This window comes from Gallus gallus, chromosome 5 (assembly GCF_016699485.2).
Source record: "Gallus gallus isolate bGalGal1 chromosome 5, bGalGal1.mat.broiler.GRCg7b, whole genome shotgun sequence".
In the NCBI taxonomy this organism is placed as follows: domain Eukaryota; kingdom Metazoa; phylum Chordata; class Aves; order Galliformes; family Phasianidae; genus Gallus; species Gallus gallus.
Window position 1 is genome coordinate 10358249 of NC_052536.1, and position 19050 is coordinate 10377298.

Consider the following 19050-nt stretch of genomic DNA (forward strand, 5'->3'; position numbering starts at 1 on the left):
GTTACCAGAACACTGGGCACTACACTCAGCTGAAATCTCTGGATTCTGCTTCCAAAGTTCAGATGATTGCATGAATTGTTTCTATTCTTTTATATCTCTCTTTCCTATGTAGTCTAAAAACTACAGATGTGGTGTGTTCTTTTCCACATTTATGTATAGTAGTAGCTTCCCTGGCAGCTCAGTTCTTTTTAGATCACTTAACGATAATGCATATAAAATTAATATTAATAAATAGAACAGCTCCATCAAATATACCAATATATTCTCTGTGACTCTATGATATTCTTCATGTGTAAATGTCTCTGTAGATTGCTATGCAGTTACTAATCTGACATGGCTTAACTGAGATGGTTGCCTTTTGTCAGCTCAGCTTCATTCATTCTAAAAAACAAAAAGAAAAGGAACCCAATTCAAACATTATTCCATAGATGCATGTTTTGTTTGCAAGCTCATCCAAGTGCCCTTTCCAGGTGACAATAATTTATTTCTTCCCATATTCTTTTAAAGTATAGATTTCTTTATGTATCCATTGGTCACCTTACATAATTTGCTGACTTTCTTCACTGTGCATATCCATGAAAATGTCTCAAATCAGAGGTATTTTTCAGGTGACACAGTTACGGTTTGTGTTCATGGTAAAGAATATGTTTAAGGACAGGTTTGTTGCTAAGCACGTAAAAGATCTTTCCTTGTATGCTGAAATCTACCTGCCAGTTTCAGGACAGCAGTTCACCCTTGCATTCTACTAGCTTATCTGAAATCACATAAATAAGAAATTTAAGGTTTTCTGTGAAGTGTTTTTTAAGTGTCTAATATCATTCTAATTGGATTAGTTCTCTTTTACTTCATTACACTTTCTAGAGCAGAAAAAATCATGCTTTTTTTGTTGTTGTTGTAAACTGAACTTTCCCCTACCCCGTTTGTTAGTTTAGAACTTTGTTCTTTCAGTTGTCAGTGATTTCTTTTGAATGATCTGTGAGACATTAAATAGACTGTATATTAATGATACATTAGCAATAGTTTATCCTATTAAACATGAAAATAGAACATGTACGCTGCAGTCCTGATGAACAGAAGAAAGATATTTTTGTGCTGTGAATTTCTTAACAATGGAGAGGAGAACAAGACAGTTACGTTGCCAGGCAGGGAAAATGTTCCTGGTGAATGAAAAATAAGTCCCTTTACTGGGATCTTGGGGATGGGGTAGCAACAGAATATTAACATACCTGAAATACTGGCTGTGGAATTGCCTAATCAATAAAATCTCCAATTTTATTTGGAGAATGGCAACTATTAATTACTTTTGCTCTCAGCTAAAGGAAAAAAAAACAACAAAAAAAAAAACAATTGTAGTTGTTTTAATTCTGATTTAATGGTTGTAAGGTGGTTAGGGGTAGATAATTGAAATGGCTTCTGAAAATTAAATAATTTAACCAAATATTTTTCAAGTGGAGCATCTTTTGCTGAAGATGTAGAGATATATATTCCTAAGACTTTTTCTTAATCGAGCTATATTTTTAATGAAGGGAAGTTATAAGAATATAAATATCTTTCACCATAGAAACTTCAGTTTTGTTTTAGCTGTATATCGTAACTAAAAATCTTTCTATTAAAATAAATGCACATGGACCCAGACTCTTATTTTAAAAAACTAATCAAAAGAGAAAAGAAAATATTTAGTTTGGAGAAAAGTCAGGATACAAAGCAGTAAAAATTCTTCAACCATTGCTTTGTTTCCTAGGGTCTTGCTGCATATGAATAAATACACCAGGTCATTCACTGGTGAGTGTCGGTGAACAAAGTAAATTTCATTAAGATTCTGAGACTACTTTTCCCAGTGTATAGACATTTCTAATATATGTCTATATTATTTCTAATATATGTCTATTTCAGCTGTGAAGAGTAGAATAAAATTTGGCTGATGGTGAAAGGAAATTTTAAGAGTATGAAGTATTCCTGATCAGTTATAAACTGTCCCAAGTTCCTGATATGTATGACCGTCACTGTCCCATGGTTCTCAGCAGTTCTAGATACTCTATTTGCCTTTGCATGACATTTTACCAAACAGAGTTTTGTATTTTGTTTTCTTTCAGGACGTTTCACAGAGGTTGTGCAGTCATTTTTACCTTATGTCCAGACAATTCAGTGTCAGTGGACAAAGGAAAATCCAGTTTCACTCAGGGGATACTTTTGCAGTCACAGGCAAGTGAATGGACCTTGCAGGATTTTATTTGCAGCAGTTTTGAAATCCTTTCCTACAAAGTGAAGTTCTGTTTCATGTGGAAGGCCAATAGATAGAAAAGGCCTGAACTGTAACGGGAGCAAAGATCTCACTGATAGTGCTTGCTCCAGCTGAAGATTAAACAAAGTTTTCTTCACTTGGAGAATGCTCCCATGGCACCTAATGGTGGGCATCTATTGCCTTCATTCAGTATCCTGTGGATTTGCTTACTTTTTCAAAAAAAATTGGCCAAATACCTTCTCTTCATTCACATCAGGACAGCTGAGAGCTGCAGCACTGTGGATAATTCTGATTTTATCTGCATACCTCTTTTTTTCCGCTTTATTTTTATTCTTGCCTGTTGAAGAGCAACTATTTGTTTGCTTATGATAAGCTCCTTGAAATCTAGGAAATGGTAACTAAACTCAGTACCTACCTAATATTTTTCAGACAGTGTTATTCTAACAACACTAGCATTTTTTTTCTGGCTTCCTTATTGTTCATAATAAACCCATTTTTGTTAGGGACAATTGTATGTTATTCTCCAGCAGTCAGAGTTTTTTAGTTAAGTTAATAAACTTCTTTTAACAGTTCAAGTAAAACATCTTTCTTAATTTTAACTTAATTTAAAACAAAGAAGCAATTTTAAAAGTTTAAAATGAAAGTTTGATATTTTTGAAGTAGAAATAATTCAAGAGAATCTTGTAAAAAAGATCAATCCTCACATAGCAAAAGCCTTTTTAAAATGTATTTTTTATTGAGAAGTACAATGTTGCTATTGTTCATTTTCTTGTTAGTTCTGGTTGCTATTTTACAAATCCCATGGACAATACAGCAATCTAGAGGCCCCTTCACAGCTGGCTGGGAGAGGATTTGAAACAATAATGTTTAAAATATCCTTTAACAGTGCTTGATAGTTCTTAACCCATTCAAGTGACAAGGTCATATCAATAGGGATGCTTTTAAAAGTCTTAGTGACTCATTCAAATCCTATTGCCCCGTTTAAAGCATTTTAGAACCAATTTTCCTTATATTTGCAATGTTATTAGTCAGAGTTTTGCAATATTACTCTGGGTGAAATCTGAGTAAGACATTTCATATCACAAATGAACCTTCCTAAAATCTTGAAAACACCGTTGAACTAACAGAAATATATGATAATTATGTAGTGTTAATCATCCAAATTCTTAAGGGATCATGTAGTCAGAAAGCTAACTTCTCCTGGGGCACCTGGTCATAAGAAAAGAGTGACACAAAATATTTCATGAGAGTTGTTATGGATTAATTTTGTCTTCCAATATTTTCTTAACAATAAATGTAATATTTGGCTCTATATAAAAGGAATATTCTTAAATTATCCAGTAAATGAGGTTTACACTACAGAATTCCATAGTGGGATAAGATTTTCCTAGGGTGGTTTTACATATTCTTCTATATATACATATATATACATATTTAGATTTAAATATATGTTCTGTGGATTTGAGTTTCTTTTAAAAGAGCAGAATAAGTGTTTTTTTGTTTTATTCCATGATGCACATAAATAAAAAGTGATGAAAAGTTATCCATTTTAGAGAAAACAATGAAAGATGCTACAGCTGTCAGACGCAAGGAGTGAAGGTCAGTATAAGCAAATTGATATCCACTGATGTTGTGTGACCTTCACTAAAGATGCAAATTTTAGCCTGTTTAATCTGATATTTATTAAATAATATATGTTCTTGTGAAGGCTTAGTGTGCAAGTAGGAAGGACAGAGTGCAAAGTATCTCAATCTGAATGTGCAGAATGTGCACAAGCTCTCTTCTGTAAGGTGGGAGCTTTGGGACTCGTGCGCCTCTTGTTCCCAATGGGAATGAAGAAAAATGTAACCATGAAAACTAGGGAAACTTAATCAGGTAGCATTTTCATGAGATGGGAGGATAATAAGTGAAAGTTGAAAAGAACTGAACAAATTTTGAGAAAGGAGACACTACTGGGGCATATTTAAACTTGGTAAATTAAAGGAAAAGAAAGTTGCATGGATTGTATATGAGGACTATAGCTGGAAAACTCATCATGATCATGATATAATCATAATTAATGCATTGTTAAAAATGCTGCAATTTATTGAGTATCTAACAACATGGGAAAAATTAATACAACACTAGATGCTTGTGTATTAGTGACTATGTCACCTTCTTTGCAACTGATAACTAATTTGCATATGGTTTGTTTTACAGTAGTGACATGAGTTCTATATCTTCATTAATTCATTGACACAGATTAGAAAAACAGATTTTTTTGTTTTTATTTTTTGGGTCAAAACACATATATGTAACTCAAAGCAAAACGAGTCTCACAGCTTTCTTATCTCATGATAGAGTACAAACTCTAGCTTTTAAAAGTCTCTTATACATGTACAAAAGGACTGGCTGGGGGAGAAGTGGTGACATCTACTGGAATTTTAAAACAGTTCATCGTGTTTCCACAGCTGCTAGAAAGACATATTTGGTTTAGGTTGAGAGTTGGATGAATAATGCAGAAACAATTTCTACTGATATTTGTGCAAATTTAGAATCAAACTTTAAGTCATCCTTGGGTTGCTTTTGGTGTCATTTCCTGCATGCGCTCATGGAGTGATTACACTTTAATTGTATGACTGTTGGCAGAAAACAAATGTTAAGCTCACACTGGAATACTAGGAAAAGTGAATTTCAAATGTGCTTCCTGGGAGTCAATGTATCACAGAGCTGATTCTTTGAGTTTTCATTAGACTGGAGGATGGAAATAATATCATGTGATTTATGGGACCAATTGCAATCGGACATTGAGTTTGTTCTTGGAGTAGCAACCCCTTACTTTACAAGAAATTAAAAAATTCAATGAGTTATTTTGAAAGAGGAAGGGATGTGTGAGGCAAATTGCATCCTGCTCACCATATTTCATGGAAAGAAGGAAGGAAACTCATCCATCATTAAACATATTCATTAAAAATTATTCACTCCGTTCCATTTAAAACACGTCCTAACTTTAATCTCTTGATTTCTTGGGGCTAGATCATGATGTGTACTGCATATCCAATAAGAGAGTGAAGGCTTTCCTTGCATTCTGATATAGGTTTCTCGGACCTTGGATCTGGGCATACAGGAGCATACAGGAGTTGTGGGGCATACAGGAGTTATACATCTGCTGCTACTCTCTCCCTTCAGAGAGAATCTGCAGAGGGGAGGAAAGGGCGTGAGGGATTGCAGAAGATGAAGCAATTCCTGTAAGCACAAAAAATGCTGCCTTACTTGCTGGGATGGGCTGTGCATCTAAAATTTTACTACTATGAACAAATTCCCTCTGGGACAGTGTAGAATGAAGGCAATAAATTGGCCCTTGAGATGTGCCTTCAAGCATGTTTTCCAAAATTATATGTGTGCTGTACCAATTTACCTATCTCCTCCCTTTCAGTCTATGCCTAATGGTACTGTTTAAAACTTAAAATCCAAAGACTTCATGACTCTCCAAAGTTTAGGACCTAACTATATGATGTGATTGCACCGTACAATTAAAAATCTTAGAACGTGAGGGTTAGGAAGCTTCCTGCTTGCCTTAAACTAAAAGACGAATTCCCAATGTCCAAAGTAATTTCACTGGCTTGCTGATTCTCTCTTCTACCTGGCAAACAACATGCTTTGCTTTTTCAGTCTTTCCATACAATGTACAGACTTTGGTTTGTTTGTTTGTTTGTTTTGTATGTTTAGTTTTCTTGTTTGTTTGTTTTGCCCTTCGTACCGTTTTTGACAAGAATTATGTAATGTATGGGAAACTTTTGGTAAAGCTTCCTACGAAGCTCCCCTTAAGGATTTTCTACTGTCAGAATTTATTGCTATGCTATAACAAAAGGAAACCACCTGCTGTCATTCATCAAAACGCAAATCTGCCACCGGTCTTATGTCTGAGCCTGAACATTGCAGATGTGCGTTGACATTTCCACCTGTGAACATACAACTTTTGTAATATCCATTTCCTGAAGCTTTCAGTTGAGTCCTGCGGGGAAAGTAGATGGCCAACCACAGTGGCTGTTCTAGTAATGGGAGCTGTTTTATTTCACCATTGTGCTGTGGTCATGATGCTGGCAAAAGGACTGGCAGAGTGGTAGTAACTTAACTGCTAAACTGGAACTGTTTGGCTGGCAGCATTACAGTGAAAGACTCAGACTTGGCAGTTTTCTGACTTTATTAATAAGTTTTAATCTTTCAAACTAGTTTTGTTGGTTCATCTTGACTTTCCCACATTGTGTCTGATTTGCTAGACTGACGGGTTGCTATCAATTCACCAATCTTATTTAGATGCTCACAAGCTTCTCAAGACTTATCATGAAACAAATAATGCATTTTTAGTTTAACAGAGGTTTCTTGGGTCTCTACTCATATCCATGTCCATTTCTAATAATTTTCATTGCTAAAAGCTACTCTTACTGTAGACCTTACTTAGACCTTACTGTAGAACAATACATGATTTGGGGTGCTAGTATTAAAATCTCCCCCAGACAATAGCCCCTAATATCCAATTAATGGTTAAGGTAAATCTGTCTGAAATGTATTCCTTGTCATTTGTGGCAAGGCTTGCTTTCAATCAGAGATTACAGAGAACATTTAAATTAGCAGTGAGAATTAGCCTCAGTAACAATCTTGTTATTTATTATATTTGCATTTTCATAAGCTTATTAGTATCACTGTCTGGTTAGATTTGGTGGCTCCTATTCTTTCTGTACAAAAGTGCAGCTACAGAACATTTCTGAAAGCAACAATTGTGATTTTATAATGAACCACAAGAGGGGGAAGAATGAACATAAATGAAAGACCTTGATTTTAATGAACAATTGTTATGCTCAGGACAATGCAGTGTTAATGCTGAATTTAAGAACGTTGTCCAGGTGTTGTCTGTGGAATGAAGAATTTGAATTAATGGTGAGATGCGGTTCCTAATATTCATCTTCTCAGGTCTGCGAGTTAATTACTGAGCTTCACTTAAAGCTGTGGGCAAACCACACTTCCAAAGTTGAAAATACCGTGCTGAGCATATTCATCTTTCTTTATTGCCTTGATCAAACAGAAACAAATGCTAATAGAATGAAATAGTGATCTCTGTGACCCAAATAATCAATTTTAAAACTTCCTGCCCTGCCTTTTGTTTTCTTCCAATTATTTAAAGGAATTTTCTACCTCAAATAATCAGATGAGATTTTGGCCCTAAATGAAAACTAAATCACCTCACTGTTGCGACCGTGGTCTGACCCAGAGCTGCTGAAATCCCAAGACTGTTTGCAGGCACCTTAAGAAAAATTTCATAGTCCCCCGCAGCTCATATACAGCAGAAAATATAATGATGACAGTGATGGGGATGCCTAGAGATGGCTCTGGGGAGCTGAGAGCACAGCCCTCTACAGCTGCATCAGCTCCTGGGAGAGCTTGCACACGCCAGGCAACTTTCGCAAGCTATCGGCTTTCTAACGCAAGGACTGTGTGGGCTTGATGGTAGTTCCTATAGCCAGCTGGAGGACAAGGATGGAAAACATTTCAAGAAGCCACCCACTCCACTCTACCCTTTCTCTTATTTCAAAGCGGATATGAGGGGTGGGCAACTTTTCCCATTGTTATTCCTCAGTATCTCATGTTCTGTGTTCCTCCTGGCCTAGGTCATCAGTCCCCTGGGAGAGGGAAAGGAGAGAAAATCAGTCTTTCTTTCTTCCGCACTAAGAAGCAAAGCAACAATTAGAACAGTAATATGAGGATAGTATTGCAGCAGGTGTTTGCAGCATGGCAAAAAAATAAAAATTAAAAAAATAGTAGCATAGGCAGAAAACCTTATTTCTCTCTGCAAGTAGTTGCAAGTAGCCCAGTAGACTATAGCTCTAAGAGAATATCATATAATGTTATTAAGCAAAATTATAATGTCCTTAATTTCATGCTAAGAAGCTGAATGATGCTGAAGGAGGCTTGCAGAAAGAAATTAGTAAGATAGTTATACTAGAAGGAGGCAGAATGTTGATTACCAGCAGTGAGGTTTCCGGATTTGACTAATGGCACAGTTATTGTATGCATAAGCCCTAATGGTGTTTAAGTGGTTGCTAGAATGAGTGCAATTAATGTAATTTATTTGTCAGCATCCAAATACTATTATACTCTGAATAAGATGGGAGGTCCCTTGCCTAGCATATAGCCCTAGGATTCTTTTCTACATCTTTTTACAAGTAATCATTAATCTTCCAACAGCCAAAATTAGTAACTGATTTTTTTTTTTTAATGTATTCCCCTTGTATTTAAGGGTTGTTATCTACATCAGCTCCATTAGTTCAAACTGTTTTTTTCCTTGCTTTGTGTCATGGATTATGGAGGGCTACTTTGGGATAATCTAGTATAGCTTGCCATTCAAAGGTAATAAGTGAGCTTGAAGCTATAGTATAGTCTCTGAGTGAGTACACGTTTTTAGTGAGAGACCATGCCAGTTTGACTGGAAATCTTGATCTGCCATAGAATTAACAATAAATTGATTGCTTTCTTGAATTGGTCTAGTGCTTAATGACCACCTATGTGTAAAAAGGAAAAGGAAAAAGAGTGCATTTCTAATGTGATTTTAATTTAACTGAAAGCTGAAGTTAATCTTCAGCTATGGGATCTTGTCATGCCACTTCAAAGAACTTTTTCTTCATAGAGACTTTTCCTTTCTCTATGTAAGTATGACTGGGATGTGATAAGACTTAAACTACACAGATACAATGAGAAATATGAGAAGTTTTATGACTGTTGCTCTTAATTTCACATTTTTATAACTTTGTGAACATTTCAAATTTTATTCTTATTTTATTTTTAGGTCTAGAGACTCCACAAATATCATAGACGTGGACAAGAACATCCTAATGCTCTTGCTGGATATCTCCTGCTTACATAGGGAGTCAGAGGCCTTAGAATCTTGTTCAGAGCTACTCCTTTACATAATGTAGCTCCTTCAAATTTATATAGGTAAATCACACCTCTGGTTCTGAAAGGTATGGTTAGACATCATCTGAAAACCTCACCCCCCTGAAATCAGTTGAACCCAGAACTTACTTTTTTTTGAAACTTGGATTACTTATTTGTGTTTAAGTCAGCTGTGTTTATCGGGTGTTCCAGATTGCTGTGTAAACCAACTGTTTAAACTGGATTACTTAGCACCCCACTACTTCCACTCATGTGCAAGCACTACCAGCTCTGGCACTGCATTTCTAGATAAAGCAGAGGGAAAGCAGATTTGTTGTTCTTGAACAAATTAAAATTGATGAATATAGTAAGGTTAATAACACAACTTTATCAATGTGCTTTTTTTTCCCAAGTACCCTAAATGTTAACAGACTTTCTAAGTTCCTGCTGCTCACTGCATTAAGAATTAACATTGCAGGACTGTGCTGAGACGTATTTGATTTTCAGTGTAGATTCAGGTCAATTACCTTATTGTGAAGCCACGAACAAGACAACTGTGGCTGGTTTACATATGAAAGTTCAACACAATTAGCATCTGTTAAAACTATCAGATTGTCATTCATTAATCATTTTGTTTAAGCTGGAAAACTCTCACAAATCAAAGCACAAAAGCATGGAACTGATGTTTACAGTAGTGAACATGTGCTTTGGTGAGGGGTTATAGATTTCTCTAATGTTTGTTATTTACACCCTAAATCATTTTTACTGACTTTTAAATTAAAAAAAGAAAAATCTCATAAAAGAGAAACGAATGCAGTTCCATTGTAAAAAGTGGAGTTGTACAAGAGGTATAACTGCTATTTGTTCATCCTATCTTAACATGTCTTGAAGGCAGTGTCATGTTTAGGACATCTTAAAAGAGCATATAGTATTTCTCTTAAGACACATAGCTAGAGATGGGAGGTTTTCCTATTTTTTTGGTTAGCAAGATGTAAGGAGCTTAGTTAGTAAGGATTCTCCATGTAATAGAATAAATAGACAGTTAAAAGTAGAAGTCTTGTGAGACAATGAAAGAAAAAGGTGGTTGGGTCCTACTGTGTGTTATTTCTTGTACTATACATTGTCTATACAATGACAAACATAAGGTACTTAACTTTGGTTTCAAATAATCACAACTAGAAAGCCACAAATTGACTTTTCATTTTTCCCTTGCAAGTGCAATAAAACCTAAGGTAAACCTTCCTGCCAAATTGCATTTATGGGAACCTCGCTTTCCTGTTCACTAGTTTTACTCCAATTAATTAAAAGCAGCGCTCCTGCCCTGAGCTCTGGTTTCCAAGGTATTCACAGAAGGGCTCATGCCCCATCCAAAGTCCTGAGTGAGACCAAATCAGAAGTTCTTCATGGATTCATACCCTAGGGCTCCTGCACCTGCAGATTTGAGGTATGGTTTTTCTTTTTTTTGTAAAGTTTACTTCTTCATAAGATGGAAACCCTACAATGCTGAAGAAAACAGACCTTACGGATTTTAATACAGAACTACGGGGATGAAAACAAGCTTACTCTGTGCTGATTCATTTGCTTACTTGTTTCACATAGGAAAAGTTATGTTGATGCCTCTATATGAGGACAAGGTGAGATGAATATTTAGATTTCTTTTTTCTTTTTCTTAATATTGTTATTCTTTTCACAAATATTCCTGACTGAAAAAGTTCTTTAAGAATTCTGCACTCTCCTTGCTTTCCAATTAAGTTTTCTAGGCTTTCTTATGTGGTCCTCTGAGTGCTGGAAAGTAACAGAAACAAGAATGCATTTAATACCTGGCCTGGTGTCTTGGCAGCAAAGCTTAGCACTCCAGAGTGGGGAGTAGCAGGTTCAAGACCAACCCCAGGAGTCTTACTACTTGGACTGGCAGAGGGCTAGTGTAATGCACAGACAGTGAGCTCATTCTGCAGGTGGAGTGTTCAGCTGCATTGATCTTGTGGCAAACCCGGCCTGCTAAGGTTTTGGAGAAACATTGGCTCTGATCTGAAAGGAAATTGTGCTGCCTTTCCCTGTCTTTCCACTAGTTTAGCTTGCAAGCTCTAATAACATTAAAACATAGTTTAAACAAGAAGGCTGACAAAGCCAGAGAGACACAAAATAATTTCCTAGAAGTACTAAATACAATAAGTAAAACTCTATAATCTCCCATTAGGTAATTGTATTTTCATGGGGTCAGCCAGCCTCCCTGGCTAGGTTGAGGTCAATTCTAAAATATGTGTATTATATACATTAAGCATCTGTTAATGAAGCATGAATTTCATCAGCAATCTGGGTGCCAAAATCAACTCATTTTGGTACATGGTTTGCATCTACAGTGGTGTCTTATTGATCTGCTTCTTAGATTGAACAGCAAGGTTGTATAGATGCAATGAATGGCAGATAATAAGGATAGAAAGCAACACCAGGAGCATTTTCAAGAAGCATAAATTCTCTAAATTTTCACTAGAGGAAATTCAGAGTTCAGAGGACTTTAAGATGACAGTAAGTAAAGAGTAAGAAAAGATCATGTTACCTGATCCAAGAATATCTGGTCAGTGCTGATAATTTCCCTATAAGAAAATATGAAACAGTAGTAGATAAGTGTGAAGCACATCATCTATTTTTGAGCGCTCTTTGTTGGCTAGAGGTAACCAAGTGGGGCTTCAGTTTAAAAATTCACCATTACTTTCCTCAGATCCATCACAGGGACCCTGGTAGAGCAGCATGAAAACAATACTCTGTTATCAGTTAAGAAATGAGCCCTTGTGCTTCTTACTTCTCCTGTCAGGCCAAGGTGTTAAATGTAGGACTTTTTCCCAACAATGACAGACCTAGAAATGAAAACAAGTTCAAAAACCCCAATGGCAAACCTTACAAAGTCATAACGACCATCTTCATCTGCAAGAACCGCAGGCACAAATGCTATTTTGCTTTGAAAGTGAAGTGAGGTTATGTTCCTTCTCAACATGTAGGCTGGAATACTGCTTTGTTTTATTTAAGCACCACAGGCTCTATGGACAGCAATGATTTTGGTCATTTTTAATAGCCTGTTAAAGTGGCAGAAGTGTTTGAGTGTAGTAGCCAATGTAAAAAAGTATATTAAATAAAAAAAAAAGTCTTCAGAGTTCGGAAACGGTCCCCTTTCAATCCTTAAGTTTCCATAGCTGAGCACAGGACTGCTGTGTGCTTTGGCAATGAAAAATAATATAACATTTTTTGACAGAGCAAACTTCACCAGTAGCATATGTTGGAGCAATACTATAGGCTCCAAGTTGTATTAAGCCAACTATAAGTTTGACAGCAGAAATATATCTGTCTCCTTGAACAAATAGTCTGAGGCATATATGTAGATCCATACAAGCTGTTCTCTTAGTTTCAACTCATGTGAAGTAAAGGTGAGATTTTAGTAAGCAATAGCATAAGCAAATTACTATGAAAAAGAATTCATCATTCCAAGAATTGTCTCATAAGATATTGAATCCCAATGAGAAATGGTGATCAACAAGTGTACAGGGAAAAAGAGGATCTCCTAACTAATTCTTCAACCCTCTTCCATTGCCACATGAGGAGAGGATGGGTAAGTAAAGGCAAGTTAGTCCTTCTTACTTCTTCGTATCCAAACCTCTGGGGACAAGGAACTGAGTAAGGAATATGGAGAAAAGGATGATATATCTCTATGTTTGTAGATGAATAAGAGAAATTAGATACAGACTCCTGTCTAATCTATATCACCATCTGACCCTAAATATTTGTATATGTATGTTAAACCTCAGTTTTGCATTACTTAGTAAATAAAACATACAGTTGAAAAAAAAAAAAAAAGATAAATTAAGGTGCAGTAAATACTACTTGTTAGCAAGAGGCAAATTTTATGTACCCTTTCCACACAAAAAATATATATTTTTTCTTCCTTGTAAATATGAGTATGTCCTTCCGTTTTCTTAAACTGTAAATGGGAAAGGTGAGTTGAAGGGACAGATTTCAATGATCCTATTAATTGAAATAATAAGATATATCCTGAGGTTGACTTTTGAAATGTTTCGTAGGCATGCAGTTACAGATCTCCACACGGATTTTGTTTCCCATTTGTGAAATACGTCTTATTGCTCTTTCAGAAACATGCTCTTCCATCATATGGAGTTTGATTAAGCTTATTTCTTGGTGAATTCCACCTTTCCCATGGTCAGGGATAACTAAATATCCATTTCCTTTAGACCTTCTTCAACTGTGCCATTTGCTGCCATTAATCATGCCCTTTTGTTCACACAAATCGGTGGCTCAAATGATTAGAAGGTACTACGATGAACGGTGCCACACAGTGAGTAAAATGTACAAAAAGATACTAAAGAGTGCTTGCCATACTTTTGATGTCTTATACGCTTATATGGTACAGCGTGGAGTGTCCAGTAGCTAGTTGCTCTGTTGTGCTTTTGTATGTTATGAGACATTTTTAATTCTGTAAGTTCTAAGTTTTTCTGTACTTCTGTGAGCGAGACTTTCTGCAGCACAACCAAGAGGGCTGACTGCAGAACAAAATGATAGCAGATAACAGTGAACAAAGTTTTGGAAAAGCATAATTGGTGGATGAATAGGTTATACAGTTTGTATAAAAAACGGGACATTTTTTTAGATGGAAAGATATCTATAAATAAGTATATTAAAACATGATCCTTAAAACCACTCATCATTCATATAAACCAATAGTTCTTTGTGAAAAGAAATAAGAAATGCGCTGTCTTATCTATGTGTCCATAGCTTGCTGTAAAACCTAGTGAGACCCACCAAAGTCTTTCCATTGATTTCAGTGGGTTTTGAGACAGAGCTGTAATTGCCCCTTGGAATGACGTTACAAGGTACCTACCTTCAGAGGCTGATTGTTTCCATTCTGCTTCAGGTAATAGTGTTACAGTCTAGATCAAGAGGCTTTTTATGCATACCAGCTGAAAAGAAGCAGTTCCTGATTGCTTCTGCAAAAGAAAGCAGTGACTAAGACAGCTTGGGTTTTTAATACTGTTAGCTTGCTGGTTAAAAAGAACTAAATCTTTTTCAAAATCTCTATACTGTTGAAATCAGTGCAAACATTATGAATTTACTGGTGAAAAAATCAGTGACATATTTCCCTCTTTATCCTTCTAGCCCTGAAGAATGTAATGCTGCTGAATATGCTGACTTTTGTAAGAGATGTAAAACAGATTCTGTGATCATTTGTGGTCATTAAGAATCACTTTTTTTTTTTCTTTTTTTCTTTTTCTTTTTCTTTTTTTTTCATGAATAGAGGTGTTAGTGAAGGTGTTCTGGCCTAATTCCAGCTCTGGTAATTTGATTTTTTTTTTTTTTCCTGCCTACACACGTTCTTTCAGCAGTCTCATTTGGCTCTGTATGTTGAGCTCAATTCAGTGTTGCCCCATGATGCCTCTTGCATCAGTTGGACTGGTGCAAATGGGTACAAAGACAACCGTATACCCTTTTTTCTTTTCCTGCTCATATAGCCCTTTGCTTCAAGAGCAACAAGTGGTATATCTATACCACCCCTCCATCAATGGATGGCATTGGGGTATTTGCATATGGGAGTATTCAGAGGGCACCCAAAATGGGAATGGAATAAATATGAGGGATAGAGTAGAAGCTGAAAGCCGAAGCATTCTTCTAACAAGGATTTTCAGCCCTGCAGTGACACACAAGAACATGGTCAAGTCAGCTTTTGGCAGGAGGTTTAACCCCACTATGTGCTGCACAGTTGAATTTGTAGTGATGGATGGTATCAACACTAGTTAAGGATAATTCTTTCTATGTGTGTAACCTGCTAAAACGCTCCCAAAATTTGTCAGGAAGAGAAGACATGAATACTGAAGAAAGAATTACAGTATTGGATGGAAGGAAGGAAGAAACACATGAGGCTGGGACAAGGATTTGGATCAGAATGATACATCCTTTGCTCTGGCAGATACAAGGATATGCTGGAAAACAAGCTTGCTGTCTTTCTGTTGCTGTGTCAAACCGAGACAACACAGGACAAAAGAAGGTCAGATAGAGTGCAAAACTCTCATTTTTTCATCTAGATTTTGAATAGTTTCCAACATGATATCTGCTACCAGTTTTAGTTCATCTACCCTTTGTTATATAGGGGCTCTTCAGCAAGGCACAAGATACCCTAGGATGCCTGAACAGCCTGGGGGTGGCTGAGGCTTGATAAAAATCTGGTTTCGTAGACTCTCCACAGAGATCAGCAGGAGCTAATAATGTTGGGCCAAGTAACTAGTCAGATTTCCTCACAGAAATTTCTTGTCTTAATTTAACTCCAGGCATGCTACAGTTTTAAATCCAGGGATAAACTTTTAACTCTACAACAGAATCACAGAATCATAGAATGGCTTGGGTTGGAAAGGATCTTAAAGATCACACAAGTCCAAACCCCCTGCCATTGGCAGTGTTTCCAGCCACTAGATCAGGCTGCCCAGTATCCCATCCAACCTAGACTTGAACATCTCCAGAGAGGGGTCATCCACAACTTCTTTGGGTAGCCTGCTCCAGCAGCCTCTGAGTAAAAAAATTTCTGCCAAACATCTAACCTCATTCTCCCCTCTTTTAGCTTAAAGCCACTCTTTCTTTTCCTGTCACTATAAGACCATGTAAAAAGTCAGTCCTCCTCTTGCTTGTAAGCTCCCTTCAAGTACTGCAATGAGGTTTCCCCACAGTGTTTTCTTGTCCAAACTAAACAGGCACAACTGCCTCAACCTTTCTTCACAGGGGAGGTGCTCCAGCCCTCTGATCGTCTCTGTGGCACTCCTCTGGACCCACTCCAACAGCTCCACATCTTTCCTGTACCACGGGCCCCAGGCTTTGACACAGTACTCCAGATGGGGCCTAACAAAGGCAGAGGGGAACACTCACCATCCTCTCCTTGCTGCCACCCCTCTTTTGATGCAGCCCAGGATACAGTTGGCCTTCCAGGCTGCAAGAGCACACTGCTGGATCATGTCCAGATTTTTGTCCATCAGTACCCCCACGTTTATCTCCTCTGGGCTGCTTTCAAGGAGTTCTTCTCCAAGTCAGTACTCATACCCGAGACTGCCTCGGCCCAAGTGCAACACCCTGCACTTGGCCTTGTTAAACCTCTTTAGATTCTCATGCGCCCAATCTTTGAGCCTTTCCAGGTCCCTCTGGATGGCATCCTTCTGTTGTGTCAACTGCACCACTCAGCTTGGTGTCATCAGCAAACTTGCCAAAGGTACATTCAATTCCACTGTCTATATCATTGATAAAGGTGTTGAAGAGCACTGGCCCTATGACAGACCACTGGGTGACATCACTTGTGACCAACCTCCACCTGGACATAGAGTTTCTGACAACAACACTCTGGCTACAACCATCCAACCAATTGTTTATCCACCTAATAGTCCAACCATCACATTCATCTGTCTCCAATTTAGAGATAAGGATGTTGTGCAGGACCACGCCACGTCAAAGGCCTTGCACAAGTCGAAGTAGACAATATCAGTTGCCTTTCTTTTGTCCACCAATGTTGTCACTCCATCATAGAAGGCCACCAGATTTGTCAGGTATGATCTGTCTTAGATCACCTCCTCATCTCACATATGACTTAACATCTCTTCCAGGAGGATCTGGCACAGATTTGAGCCTCATCAGCTTGTAGTTTCCTGGGTCTTCCTTTCTTCTTTTCTTATATGGAACTGATGTTTCTCTTTTTCCAGTCACTGGGGACTTCACCTGAGAGACCTAATTTTTCAGATATGATGGAGAGTGGCTTGGGAAGCATATAAGCAAGTTCCTTCAAAACACTGGGATGGGGTAAAATGAGTCCTTTCCCTCATGGAATGGTAATCAGGAATCACAATATGTTTAACTAGTCTTGACCTTCCCCAAGTCCTCCTTAGAGTTGTCTGTTGTTTTTATTTTGTTTTGTTTCAATAAGGCTCCCAAATTAAAACAAGGAAAACTGTTATTTCACCTCAGGGGAGAGACAGTGCTTCTGTCCATGGGCTGTGACCGTCAGAAGAAATGGAGATCACAGGTATGCATTACAGAGAAAACAGGCACACAGGATAGACAGAAGCACCATATTAAAAAAAACAAACATGCATGTATAGTACTAATACGTATTACTCTTTTCAGAAGTATTAGTGTGTTTGCTCTTGAAAATTTCACCATAGGCTATCAAGGGTTAAAGAAGCTTTTTAAAATCAGCTTCTATTGGACTATTTTGTTTGGCCAATATCTGACATGGGTTGTACTGAGCACATTTTGCCACCTGGCCAATTTTTTTTTCCTGCCAAGCTATTCATTCAGGCTTGCGGTGTGAAAAATAGATGTTTAATAGTCAATGAAGTACTATAGTGTGTAATAGTTTATAAATTTCCATGACTTATTATACTCAGCCTAAGTGACTGTTTATTAAGTGTATTTAAAGCCCCCCATCTCATTAACTTACAGTACTGATGATTCCCTCCTCCTACCACTGCTGCTTCTAATGGAAAATATTCACCCATGCCTTTTGCCTAGGGCATGTGAAACAACTCAGTGGAAAAGAGACTGCCTGGATAAGAACAGGACATAACCCTTGGCTAGGTACAATATGTTTATCATTTTCGGAAGTAGAGTGAATCTGAAATATGAGATATATATGTTATGGACCGAAAATCTATAAATGTACTTTGTATAAATTACAGCTGCCAATATCCTAACCCTTTCTGCTTTGGATTTACAGTGAATGACACGGCCTGTTTTATCAATAAAATATGTCTCATGTAAAAAAAAAAATATTAAACCAGCAACTTAATTATGAAATACCACCTTTATTTTCTTAATGAAATTCCATAGTACTTCAGGGAAATATTACATACTAAGGTTAAATAAATTCTTTGTTAACAAAAAACAGGCCCAGTCTTAACTTTAGGGAATCTACTGTTAACTGTGCAAGGAGAAGGTCAGCTTCTGTAGCTGGGAAAGGCTGCTAAGTATAAAGAACATATTTTGTTCTCCAATATTAACCTCTACAATGAAAAAGGTCATCTGTTGCTCTTGCTAAGTTGTGTGAAATTCATCAAAAGGATCCCACTGACATCAATGAGATGAGCAGCCTTTTGCCACATACAAAGTTCTATTACGCAACTAAAACTCCAGATTAATTTCTGAGGTAATCCTATCTAAGATACTGGGATCATAATACAGGTAAGTTTAGTCCTCTAACATTTGGCTTACTGCTTAACATTCTTTACATCCATTTCCTGAAGGCCTCTTGGAAGCTGAAGTTAAGCATAAGATAATGGCACTGTGAAAACAGAAGAAATGATAAGTACTATGATAACGTGAAGATGTGGATCTAATAAAGGTAAAAGGATAATGTGCACAAAATCCCCACTATTAAGGAACATCTGTAGATACAGCTTTTCTGAACTGAGATCTTAAGTTGGCACAGATGTCACGGAGCAGCCCATTCCAAAGAGTATCAGGTGCCACGCATAGAAATAACCACAGACATCATGGCTTCAACCTGCACTGTGATAAGTAGAGCAAGAACAGGGGCACCTGTGCTGCATAGAGCAAACCTGCCCTTCCCATTTGGCCTGCTCCCAGGTGTTTCCCCACAGCAGATAGAAAAACACTCACCCCGGTGTTGAAGGGGTTAATGTGACATTGCAAAAGGAGCTTTGCTGTTTGCTGTTTTGTTTGGCCAATAGCTGACACAAGCACATTTTGCCACCTGGCTAATTTTGTGCTGCCAAGTTATTCATTCAGGCCAGTGGTGTGAAAAAGGAGACATTTAATAGTCAACAGAGCACTATATAGAGTAATAGTTTATGATTTTCCATGACTACTTAGATGCTGTTCAAATTATTCTTGATTGAGCGAATTATTCT

The 19050-nt window shown here is 37.3% G+C and overlaps 1 long non-coding RNA gene across 1 annotated transcript; it reads left to right on the forward strand.

Annotated features, from left to right (window-relative positions):
* Positions 1 to 3742: 3742 nt before the first annotated feature.
* On the forward strand, positions 3743 to 18613 carry LOC121110970. Its single transcript, XR_005860124.1, has 5 exons — positions 3743 to 3841; positions 9063 to 15194; positions 17147 to 17204; positions 17624 to 17758; positions 18424 to 18613. It is a non-coding gene; the product is annotated as an uncharacterized LOC121110970 (long non-coding RNA).
* Positions 18614 to 19050: the final 437 nt, after the last annotated feature.